The sequence below is a fragment of the Columba livia genome, chromosome 9, assembly GCF_036013475.1.
Source record: "Columba livia isolate bColLiv1 breed racing homer chromosome 9, bColLiv1.pat.W.v2, whole genome shotgun sequence".
Classification (NCBI taxonomy): Eukaryota; Metazoa; Chordata; class Aves; order Columbiformes; family Columbidae; genus Columba; species Columba livia.
The window spans coordinates 26,864,238-26,877,934 of NC_088610.1; the positions used below are offsets into that span (position 1 = coordinate 26,864,238).

At 42.3% G+C, this 13,697-nt stretch overlaps 1 protein-coding gene across 2 annotated transcripts in view; it reads right to left on the reverse strand.

Annotated features, from left to right (window-relative positions):
- Positions 1-13,697, reverse strand: part of SPSB4 (splA/ryanodine receptor domain and SOCS box containing 4) — a 172,188-nt gene that overhangs the window by 70,243 nt on the left and 88,248 nt on the right. The window lies entirely within an intron of this gene.

Below are 13,697 nucleotides of genomic sequence, written 5' to 3' on the forward strand. Positions count from 1 at the left end.
GCTATGTGGAATGCTATTTTCCTTCTGGACCTTTCATTGTCCTAGAGGGCCTCCAACTAGGGAGAGCCATGGTGAAAGAAGTTGCTACTCCGAGTAGCATTTACATATCTCTACTACTGACCTAACAGTGCACATCCTAGAACAATTTCATGCTCCAAGTGCCAACAATTCCAGGTATTTTTGACCACAGAAAAGAACTTAAAAAATCCACACTAGACTTCCTAACAGACGTACAACAGCTTTGTGCCTGCCTACAGGAGTCTCAACACACATTATGATCTGCAAGCTCAAACACAAGGTCTGTATTTCTCAAAATAACTTCATGCTTAAGTTCCCACTGCTAAGCAGTCTTCCACGAAGAATTCTCTTTCAAGAGATGTTTTATTGGTAACAATTAATTACTAGCCATATTTCATTCTTTAATGCATTAGGAGGAAAAGGAAAAAAAATACTGAAAATTATTTGGAAGAAAATTGTATCAGGATGCAAGTTTTGATGGGAATAAAAATGAATTAGTACTCAATCTCTAGTTGCGCTGTCACCTAAAATGACTACCTGGAAGTCTTGCAAAAGCTATATAAAAATGAGCATGCTCCAATTAACCTTTGCACAACAACAACAACAAAATGTATTTGATATTATGGCAAAGAATCTTCAAGACACCCTCTCAATCTGCCAGACACCAATTCGCCAGTAACTCAGGCAGGCCCTGCTTTGCCCTGAAGAAAAATGTGCACAGTCTATATTTGCATCAGCAGCACTATACACAAAGAGAAAGCACATCAGTAAATACAAGCTGAGCTACATCAACATGTATAATATATAATAATATATAGACTTGTTTTTGTTTACCACATCCTCAAGAACAGCACAAGCAGGAGGGAAGTGAGTTGATTAATACAAACATTCTTCCAGAATCATTTGACGTTAAACCAAGATATTCACATCAGCATAAATGCAAATTTGCATTTATCAAGCAAACTATGATTTACTATTGCAAAAGACTTGGAAGTCACATATAATCCGCCCCACTCTTTTGAATGTAAAACCACGCTGGATACTGCACAATCACTATAAATTGCTTCAGCAGAGGAAAGCAAGGCCTTTGGCCGATGGGTTGTGACAAAAAAAGAGTATCTAAAGACACTAGAAATCTGAGGGTTTTAAGTTTCAACCAGTCTTTCAAAAGATGCACTGACATATACTTTTCCCAGCATTGTGCAAACACGGAAATTGCTACTAGAATCATTGGATCCAGAGCAGTTGTGCGTTTTTAGATTTACCATTAACTCTGTTACAGTTTACAGTAAAAACAAATCAAAACCAGAGCCAAGTTCAAAGACAGTAATTTACGCAGTACAGAAGTTAAACGGAGTGTTAAAGTCCAGAAGTTTATGAATGCTTTGAACTACCTGAAGAATCTCTGTCACGAGCAGCGGTCTTTCCCCATAGCAAGGGAAGGAATGAAAAACAGGTATTTTGAATTCCCCTGCACATCATCTTCATCACAGATTTACGGCAAAGGGCTTTCTCTTACAATCCTGGCCTTTTCAGTCTCACCCGTATTTCCACCCCTTCCCCTGCACACCCCATCATCAGCTTCTTTAATACCAGGAAGACACATGTGGCTTGCTTTATCATGCAGCCTTCCTGATGGACTCAGTTCTGCTCATATTAGGACTCAATTATGGGACCAATTCAGGGCTCAATTATTCACACAAATCTGAAATATCCCCAAAATAATTACATTTAGGCAAGGCTGGTTTGTAAAAGCTAATTGGCTTGCATTAGTCATCAAGATACAAGATTCTACACCAAACTCATCACATAAGAGAAGAAAGACTTTATTTGTGTGTCCCTGTTCTGTTTTCTCTTCTTAAGAATTAAGGCTTTGACCCTCCCTAAACTTCAGAGCTCTCTTCCATATGAGTCTCCCTGACCTCACGCCAGAGACTTCATCATCACAACTCATCACTAGTGGATGCTGATCCTTCTCCACAGCCACCGGCTCACTCCAATTCCTGAAAGATCACTGGTTTCCAAATCCTAAAAATCAGCTGCTAATATTAACCAGATCCCACAGGTGGGATTCACCTAACAAAATTTAAATTCTATGATGCGGATAAGCTCACCACTAGGATAAAATTACAGCTTGTAAATGCCCATTCTGCAAGAGAGATAAAAGTAAATCTTCTCCAAAATGAGAGGAGAAAGAAGAGGAAGAAATTTATCTCATACACCTCCAGAACCAACATAATAACTCATTTAATGTCCCCTTCATAATCAGCATTGAGAAAGGGGGAGAAACCAGTACACATGTAAGGCCACCAAAAACACTTGGGTGCTCTTTTCATATTTTAGTACCCTTTTAAGACATTTACCTCCAAATCCACAGCAAAGGTTCTTAAAGCTAGTAAAGCCCAGCAGGCCACACAAACATACCATTCAACCAACACCTTTCATTAGGTAGCAGTTACCTGTTCAAGCCCAATTTACAGACTTAATAGTAATTATCAAGATGTTTATGTCATGATTTTTATCAGCACAGTGTAATCGAGGGGAGGAGAAAAGGTAAAAGTGTCAGAGTCTTCTCTGAAACTCTTGCAAGGAAAAAAAACAGTTACAAACACAGATCCCCATTTCCAAAGCTGCCGCATGGATTTAAAGACAATCTGTGAGACACATCTCTACTTCTAATACCCAAAAAAATACTTGTATTTGTTCAGAAAACTGGTCAAAATAGCCTGTAGCCATGTAACAGTGGAGCTCAGGACACATTTCCTGCTGGAGGACAAGACAGAGCCAGATGGAGACTCCTATAATCTGGAAATCAAGAACTCGTTGGACCAGCAACTGAAAACATAGAAGATGAGCCACACAGAGCTCCAGGCTACCACAATACCCAAAAGTCAACCCTAAGTTTGTGCTGCAGTAGTTCCTAATGGGTACGTTCTCTAGTACCACCAGACTTCATCTTTGGCCACTTTCCTGTGTTCTGGAAAAGAGAAGACACTATAACATAACCACCATTCTTACCGGAAACAAAGAGAGACGGACAGGAACCCTGTGCTACAGCTGCAGCCAACACAGACACCCAAGAGCAATGAGAAAACACACATTCGAATGCTGTAATTGGAACATCTTCCCAGTCGCTGCTTTGGCCAGGCTCTGCCACGGACGTACCCGGTACCCAGCTCAGGTATGGGGGATGGCATTCAGAGCCAACCTTGCACCCCAGAACAGCTCTGGAGTAGAGCAAAACGCAAAGGGAAAAACAGGGACATTCTTCCCTGTGCAGGAAGGATTCACAGTGATCTACGCGGGGGGGAGCTTTCAATACTAATAAAATATAAGGTAGCCAGTCTCCATTCAATTGCACCGTGCAGAAATCACTATGATCTATGATTTCTGCCTAGATCCAATTGCAGAGGAGAAACAAACCCACCCTGTGTGTGCCTCTCGTACTAAGCATACACCATCTCATGTCTGTGCAAGATGCAGGAGCAACCAAGGCTGCCTGCTTTACACAGGCAAAATATCAAAGGAATTAATTCCTAAGGCAACAGGAAAATACTACACGGGACAACTTCCAAGTCACATATTCTGCTTATTTAAGCTAAGCTGCTTAATCAAGGTAATTGAAGGAATTAAGAAAGCATCTGGAGAACACATTCACCAAACAGTCTCCATCCACTCCTGCTCTGTGTTAGTGTTTCTGGGTGCAAGCTCCCCTGCTGGCACAGCACAATCTATCATCAGCCATTATGCTGATTACCATCCATTAGTTTTGCTAAGTACAGGCATGAAATTTAAACCTATTTTTGTTATTTATTTACAAGCTCTTCACATACTGGATATGAAGCAACTATATAATGCTTCATGTTAACAAGAGAAGCATAGCTGAGTATTACAGTTACACATTAAAAACGACCAATAGAAGTAATAATTCTCTTCACAGAGAATTGTTTACTGAGTTTTTGTTTGGTAAGACAAGCAAGACAGAAGCTTATGCTCTTTAAAAATACAACTGATTAATATACAATGAGGGAACATATATGAACCCAAGAGAACGGCAAGTTTTAAGTATCAGTCCCATAAATATAAAATTCAATTAAAATGTCATTCTAGAAAACACTGAGAATGGAGTTGGGACTCTTACAAAACAATGATTTTTCTTCGCTGCTATTAAGACAGAGTGATTAAAATGAAAGATAATCCCCTTTATTTCAAAAGCTAATTCTTGCATATAATAAAAATTTCTTCTTGCACCATAAGAGGCCTAAATGCAACAACTGAATTCTACCAAGACCACCAACCCACACATCTTTGCTGCAACAGAGTAACTGCTTGAATTTTCCCTTACAATTATACAATAGTCTATCACAGTCCGCTTTGATTTCAGCATACCCCATTTCTTACCGCTTAGGAAACCAAACACAAAACAGTTGTGGAAGCAGAAACCACTGTATGCAAATATTCCGATTAAAAATAAAGTACAAGCAGAAAATCCATTGTGAAGACCACTTCAGTAGGAACTCTGATGAATGTTGTGTTAAAATGCCTGTGATGTCTTGGTGTAAGGATATCCAGAGGAAGCATCCCACACCCATTTTTCAGAAGGGGTACAGAGATGCCTGCTTGGCACAGTGGAGGTGCCCAAATGAGTTATGTGCCCAAGCCGTCTATACCGCCAGCATAGCTCCAGAGGAAATGAGCTGCTCTCTACACTCACGTTTCCTGCACCGCTAATTCCGGCATCTAGATTTATATGCCAGATTAAGGCAGTGATTTTCCCACTCTTTCCAACACCCAAAATTAAAAGAAAAGCACTTCTGCATTAATTCACTATCTTCATTCATTTGCAGAAGCACACAGGATGTCAGGCCTTCACACACTGGAACTGCATTACACCAACAATCAATCAATCTCAGCAACCCGCAGCTACAGGGAAAGAGAAACAGTTTCCCCTCATCTCCCAAATAGTTGCACAGCAGGCAGCATTCACTACTTAGTCACACTTCTGCCCAACCTTGGGCATAGGTTCCCCAAGTTCCAATCTATTTTAACACAGGGAAAACAAGTCTAAAAATAAAGGGAGTGAAGAGAGAGAGTTTGCTTCTGTATTCATTAAGACGTTCTGCTCCAATATCCTCTATTAGCAGGCTGTGGATGGGGTACAGCAGCAAGAGCGAGCTCATCAGTCAGCCTCACGTCCCTGGAGCGCTGAAACACTTCAGCTTGAATTTCCCCTTGGTGTCTTCTTCCAGCAGTCAAACCGAGATGGCCTGGCACCGTATGGATTTTTTCTACTCTCGCATTATCATTCAACATTGCTTGAAAGAGGTGCATATGAGTAAAAATAAGCTGTTGATTCATGTTACAGGGTCTAAGAGTAGGAAACACAAAGCAATTATCAAAGGTGAGGTACGTTTCCACATCAGTGCTGAGTGCTTACAGGGGTCTGAGCATTACAGAAGCATCCTGCAACAACTCCGACAGGTTCATCTGTGCATCTTGCCTATGAAATCTATTTTCGCTCCCCATTTAATTTTAAAATCCTGAGGAATACTTAAACTTAGCCCCTTTGACAAATTAAACACCTTTTCTCCAGGTGCACCTCCAAAAACCTGTGCTGTTGAATGCTCCTCTCCTCCCGCTGTGTCTGTGCTTCAGTACACGGCTGCTGGGAAGGTTATTGTACAGGCGAGCCTCTCTTCCCTTCCTCCTCTCCACCCACACATTTTGCTCCACATACCATTGATATGAACGTTAAGAAACTTAAGAACAACCAGTACATATTCCACATCTCATGCTCATGCTTGTTTAATATATCTTGTTATATTTAAACCTCAAAGGATCAGATACCATACGTGTTGTAACAAATCCTTCCTGAGCACATTCTCACATCTTTGGTAAATTATCGTTGCACTTAAAACACTGCATCTTAGTCTAAACAAGCCATCAATGAACTACATGGAAGATTTTCTAGACTACTGGAAACTCTTACATCAGCACTGACCAAAGTACAAAGGAACGTCTTTATTTTATGTTTTAATAATTTTAAATAATCAGCAGCCTCAACACATTATGTGCCTTTGAATACCAAAGATGATGGAAAAAACATCCTTTTTATCTTGCAACATCAAAATGAAGGACTGTATAAATATTTAGTGAATGATCTGTACACGCTAAATTAGAAAGGGGAATATCACAGTAAGTATTACCCAGATGTTAACAGCATCAGACACTGACAATACCGAAAAGCAGGGATGCAGTCAACATCTGGCACAAACCAGGTTTAACACTAATATGCAGCAACGCAGTTAAAATGAGGTTGGGGTGGCAGCATTTGTTGTCTTTTATACACTCCAATGTGTCACCATCTTTAGTTCAAGCAACTCCTGACATCTCTGATGTGCTCAACAACAGTTTTCAACAACAACAGGGAAGACAGTATTTTGGCTTCTTTATGCTGCATTTTAATTTATTACAGCAAGTTGACACAATGCACCTAAACCTCCTTGGTGGGGTCACACCGCCAAAATAACCACCGAGCTGCTGTGTTCCACAGACAGGGACCTTGTTAAATCACGGGAAGAAACCACCAAAGCTCAGAATTTCATTTATCAACAGTCTCAGGTTTAACAAGTGTAGAGTCCTGCATCTGGGCAGGAACAACCCCGGGTTCCAGTATAGGTTGGGAAATTACATATTAGAGAGCAGTGTAGGGGAAAGGGACCTGGGGGTCCTGGTGGACAACAGGATGACCATGAGCCAGCACTGTGCCCTTGTGGCCAGGAAGGCCAATGGCATCCTGGGGTGGATTAGAAGGGGGGTGGTTAGTAGATCGAGAGAGGTCCTCCTTCCCCTCTACTCCGCCCTGGTGAGACCACATCTGGAATATTGTGTCCAGTTCTGGGCCCCTCAGTTCCAGAAGGACAGGGAACTGCTGGAGAGGGTCCAGCGCAGGGCAACCAAGATGATTAAGGGAGTGGAGCACCTCCCTTATGAAGAAAGGCTGAGGGAGCTGGGGCTCTTTAGTTTGGAGAAGAGGAGACTAAGGGGGGACCTCATTAATGTTTATAAATATATAAAGGGTGAGTGCCATGAGGATGGAGCCAGGCTCTTCTCGGTGGCCAACAATGATAGGACAAGGGGTAATGGGATCAAGCTGGAACACAGGAGGTTCCGCTTAAATTTGAGAAGAAACTTCTCAGTGAGGGTGACAGACACTGGAACAGGCTGCCCAGGGGGGTTGTGGAGTCTCCTTCTCTGGAGACATTCAAAACCCGCCTGGACATGTTCCTGTGCGACCTCACCTGGGCGTTCCTGCTCCAGCAGGGGGATTGGACTGGATGATCTTTTGAGGTCCCTTCCAATCCCAAACATACTGTGATACTGTGATACTGTGATGAACACATGCCCAAGGGCATCTGCTGCTTCTTTCCTATATAAAGGATAAAATAACGATGCTGCTCAAGTGAACTAGCTGGAGCCCAAAATATTCATAGGTCTTTGAAAAGTTCAGCACGTGCCAGTATTGCACACCCAGGTCCTCAATTTAAGGCCAAGGAGACCAGTGATAAACCATGTGGAACAGATACTCAGTTCTCCATGCAAATATGTCACACAAATCTGAAAAAATATCTACAAGTCAATCTTCTTACAGGTTAAATAAGGATAAACTTTGAAGATAACAAAACAAAAGGAATAGTTAAATTTTAATTTTAATGAGCTTTTCTTAAGCTCAACTAAGTGTCTCTTTCAGCCAGAAAAGCAAATAATACAACACAAACAATGCCATAAAGACCAGATTTCAATTTTAACTCTTAAATCCCCAGATTCACTACACTGAATTATGGGATCACTTTTAAATGGAGCCAATAATCCATGTAAATTAACTCAAACACAGGATACACTACAAAATTATATGTTATGACATCACTAAGCAAGGAATACTAGTATCAACAAATTAACATTTTAACTTGATTTTAAAGCAGCTATTCGCTTCAAAATACTACAACAATTCTGCTGCCAAAAGCACATGACAACCTTTGGCAAATAACACAGTAGAGCTTATTCTGGAAATTGAGTCCAAAATATTTAGCTTGGAAAACAAAGTTTCAAAAGTACCCGTGATTGGTCTATATGTCCGAGCTACCCTTAAAGTAATTCTCAAAACAAGAGACCTTTTACAATTTAGCTAGTAACGTACAAAATAATTTAAGCTCTGAATCAAAAATTCCCTTTATCCCACACTTAATCCAACTATTTCCTTGGCTACACATAGGTTTGACTGTCACAGCGTTTTCTCACCTGTGAAGTAAGACAGTCAGCATTGACAAATCTGTGCACTGCATAGCTCCTATCAAAAATAGTTTAATTATGAAATAAGCTTGAGATTTTGGGGAATAAGTCAGTGTTCAAAGATAACAACAGCCAACTTTCTTGCAAGCCACTCCTGGCTCTCTCTAGTAAAACTGTTTTTCACAATATTCTTGAAGAAAAAACAAAACAATAAACTCAAAGATCATGACCATGCCTATAATCAGCACGTCGGGAGTTTTGTGGACAGCACATGCTCAGTATGAAATGTAGCACTGACGTAAATACTTTGTGCAACAAAGCTTTCTTTTGAAATTATGGCCTCCAATATATAACGAAAAATGTAGGGTATTTATTTTTGCATTCATTGAAGAAGAGGTGGATGAGAAACAGTAAAAATTAAATGATGACTAAGTACCTAAACCTTTTGGCAATTTTGAAAGATCTTGCCTTTATCCATGCCTAAAACTATGCAAATGCTCTCATATGATTAATGCCCCCTTGAGAGAGCAATTCTAAATAAGGTAATTTTTTTAATATTCAAGAAACACCACTGTCACGGTTGAGACGGACAAACGACATGGACCAAGTTCTTTCAAGATGAAAGTAATAGACGTCATTTATTGCTACAAGTGCATTTTTATACAGTTCTACCAGTTCATGTGTCTTTTCACCATTGGTTACAAGTTACAGCACTAACATCTCATTGGTTAATTTTCCTATCATCCACGTTATTCTTCTATCCCCTTCTCTCTCATGGGTACATCTCTCCTCTCTCCGGATACTCCTTTACTCCCATCCTTCTCAAGGGTAAATCTTAATATCTCAAGGCTGATCTCTACTCTCATATTTTCTGTCAAGGATTCCACAGACCCGCTGCGGTTTCCCACACGCCACTTTTAACAAAGGCTACTGAGTTTAAAAAGAAATGGACAAAGCACTGCTCAGACTACCTAATAGTGCAGTCTTATCATGAGAAGAACTCCAGGTCAGGCGAGGCAGCTGCTGCTGCCAGGTGTAGAAGGAGCCTGAATGGTGTCTAGGTACTGACCTCCCACTCCCCCCTCACATCGAGCCTTGCTCCCTTCAGGTACAGAGCACGAAAAGTACTCGAGATACACAACAGCAAAGCGCAGGGCAGCGCAGTCCTCAGCACAGCCCTCACTGGCAGCCGTGGGCAGGAGCTGCTGCAGAAGCCCAGCAGCCGCCCCACCAAGGGCAGGCGTGGGGAGAGGGAGCGCCCACAAGTCAGACCCTGCTGAGGTGCCAGGGCATGGACCTGTTTGTGCAGGAAGCAAATAAATCCTCCTTCTTCTGACAAGACAGCATCAATCCCCTCTACTCCGCCCTGGTGAGACCACATCTGGAATATTGTGTCCAGTTCTGGGCCCCTCAGTTCCAGCAGGACAGGGAACTGCTGGAGAGGGTCCAGCGTAGGGCAACCAAGATGATTAAGGGAGTGGAGCACCTCCCTTATGAAGAAAGGCTGAGGGAGCTGGGGCTCTTTAGTTTGGAGAAGAGGAGACTAAGGGGGGACCTCATTAATGTTTATAAATATATAAAGGGTGAGTGCCATGAGGATGGAGCCAGGCTCTTCTCGGTGGCCAACAATGATAGGACAAGGGGTAATGGGATCAAGCTGGAACACAAGGGGTTCCGCTTAAATTTGAGAAGAAACTTCTTCTCAGTGAGGGTGACAGACACTGGAACAGGCTGCCCAGGGGGGTTGTGGAGTCTCCTTCTCTGGAGACATTCAAAACCCGCCTGGACATGTTCCTGTGCGACCTCACCTGGGCGTTCCTGCTCCAGCAGGGGGATTGGACTAGATGATCTTTTGAGGTCCCTTCCAATCCCAAACATACTGTGATACTGTGATACTGTGAACACAGGCAATCTTTTCTCTCTCTCATAAGGCCTTTGCGAGATCTTCGGGAGTTGTCAACATAGAAAGGAACAGCTCAGTCTAACAGAAGACAAGTGCATGCCAGACCTTGGTGATAAGGTGAAACAAGAAAGGCACTATTACAAAGAGCTTTGGGATACGCACATATTTAAATCGAGAAAGCAAACTCAACTACAGCGTCTGCGGTATGGCTCTGAAAGAATTAGTTTGCAATCAGCTCAAAGATGGATTTCACGCATTGCCACGCTTCGTGCCGCACACCAAAGTGTATCTGCCCCTTCAGCCTTTGACAAACCCTCAAAGATAAAGCTGCTAAGTCACCCGCACTCTGCAGTGCAACACAACAAAACCTGTCACCTGACAGCAGTCAGGAGCAGCATTACTCTATCACGTTCAGCCCAAAGACACACAGATTAAGCAGCGAGAAGCAAAAGTTATATCAAACACTGCTCAGCATCCATCTAAGTTCAGGTGACTTCAGTATGAACAGATTTAGGTCAGAGCTAAGCACCCACGTTTAACCTGAGCACTTCACCTCTCACTAAGAAAGCAAACAGATGCAAACTCTCCCTCATACGTTTCTTCGCTATAACCAAAACACAGCAAATTATATTAAAATTCTGCATTTCAATTGACACACAGTTTAGGAGATGCACAGCATTAGCCTCTGAGGCAAAGACAACATCCATTTTAAAAAGATACCCTCAAAAAAAAAATATATATATATATAAATATATACACAGGTAAACTTAAATAAGCTAGTACTTTTCACTACTCCTTTACTGGTCAAAAAGGAGCCAAAGGAAGGAAAGTAGTGAACTCTACCCAGCACTCCTGATAGGCAGGTCCAGTCTTTAATAAAGCAGAGGTAGCCAAAATATAGCCATGGGGTTTTAACCAAATATTGCCAGTCGAATTGCAACTGCAGTTCTTAGCTCAGAGCCACGGCACCCTGCGAGCACTGCTCCCAAAACAGAAACCCTGTTTTCTTGCTCTCCTCTTTGATACGTTTTTCCATGCTGCCACCAAGGCTATTAGGGCACACCGCTTTCTTTAAGCCTTGCTTCAGAACGGAATCTCTTCAGGGCAAGGATTCTTCTTTGATCAGTCATGGATGCTATTGATTATACTGCCAGCTTTCCAAACACACACACACACACACAAATATCATAATACAATGTAAAGGGCTGTGGGCTGTAAAGCACTGCAAACAGCCAAGGCAAGACAAAGGCATTTCCTGACATCACACCGGACATCATCTTACAGCGGGATTCAGACAGCACCCACCACTTCAAATACCTTTCCTCTGGAAAGAGCCCACAGCAACAGTCAAGCAACAGTAGCTTAGACAGTGTAACAAAATAACTTTCTCGGAGGACAACAGTTGATTTTTTCATGATTCAGCCCTTTTGGAGTGGCACACTATAACATTTATAGAATATGGTCTATTGACCATGTGAGCAAGTCACAGCCACCGTTTCAAAGTAAAAAGCAAATAAGCAAGATGTTCCAAACAACCTCCCCCCCAAACAACCTGAGCCAAATTTGAGCAAAGTTAAAAGTCTGAAGACATAAACTACTCTTCCCAGAAGCACACAATGCATTAACATCTTATCCTACAGCACAACCATACATCAGCTACAGAGTTCTCAGCTGCCCAAATTGCATGTTACAGAGACAGCTTAAAGCCGTCCCTAAAGGATGCGTGTGCTGCAGGGAGTGACGCGGATTCACTAGCATGTACACAACCCCACCAAAAAATACGTGTGGGCGAGGTAGCTATCTGGTCTGGCAAGTTGCAATCCACAGCACATGTTTGTTCTCATACAGTAGGTCCAACAACTCTAACTTCCAGAATTATTAGCAAATATTTGGATACACATAGCAACCTTACACTGCATTTTGCCTTCAAAAAATTGGTGAACTGCTCAAGGGGCAGCCTTAAGCATTGCCTTCATCACAGAAAATTCATCTATAATGAGTTAATAAATACTGTAACGAAAATACATCTACAATTCCTTTACGTGGATATTCTAAGAAGAGTGCATTTATCCTCACTAACTGAGGAAGGAAATGGGAGTGAGTATCAAGGACACTCTGCGTTATCATTACTCAAGCTGGCATTTACTGTGCACAGAAGCACTCTGAAAGCCTCACCACCAAAGTGGTGTTGCCCCAGCACAAAAAGATGCGAGTCAAGGATGTCAGCACAGTAGCAGTGAGCAGTCAAGCAGGTTAAAGAGAGAAGACAGCTAAAATGCTGCGTGACTTACAGAACTTGAATTTGGTAAAGGCAGCCCTCCCTCCACTCCCCTCTTCTTGGCCGAGACCAATCATGGGGATAGGCCAGCTGGGTCTCTAACATGATGTTGCTAAACACTTTAACCAAGCATTTTTAACAGCTAACATCTCAGAAAACCATGCTTTGCTTTGCTTTCTTCCCCAATTGCTGTCACTGTGCCTCAAGTGTATAAGCAAAACAGCTCCTCAAAGGCAAAGTCTCCAGCTGTCCGAATTACAAAAGCCAACTCAAAGAAACCACCGCGGACTTCTAGGACACAGCATCCAGTTCCACTGTGAAAGTTATTTTCCTTCCCCACAAAAGAGGACTGTGACCTACAGGCAGAAGAGGAGCAAACAGCCATTGCAAAGGAAAACAAGACAAAAATAGCTTGCTTGATTTTTCTTGGTACATGGAAAATCCATTACAGAAGTTTACACAGCAACAACGAGGACTGACAAGTTAATGAGCTGCTACTTGAGGAGTGACAGGAAAGAAGGCTCAATCCTGTGCTGCACAAAATTCGAGTAAAAACTGACTGCAATGTGGTTAAATCAGAAATCAGAAGTTCTAGTTATTTCAGAAAACAAGATATTCAATTAGTACTTCAGTAGGGGAGGGTTGTGCCTCTATGGAAAAAAAAAAAGCCAAAAAACTCCCAACTCCTAATTACCCCCAAGCCCCAAAGCCTGTTGAGCAGGAAGCCTGGTGTTTCAAAGCTGCCTGAAGTGACATTGGCAAAGACAAACACAAGTGCAGAGAGCACACTGGTAGGAGGGGATCAGTGAGCACAGGGCTTTCCAAGCCCAACAGCACCAGCGTGTACTTCCAGAGCAACACCCACATGAGGGCCCCAGCAAGGCACGGAGCTGTGAAGTTTTATCATCCCTATGACGCAGGGAAGTACCGGGTCTCCCTGCAGCCCTGGCATGGACACTGAGGCACACGGAACGGTCATCCAAGGACATCCACGGTCAGCAGCAAGACACTGAGGCATATTAGCTACCAAGAAAACCAGACTTCCATTACCAAGGCCAGTTATAAAACTTCCGCTTGTTGTTAAGAGAACTCAATGGATCTGGCATCACTCTGTCAGCAGCGCCAAACAGCCTAACGGCTATTTGATATTCACGTCCCTTACAAGCTGCTTTAGTTACAGAAACAACATTAAAAATGTAGCATCCTTTG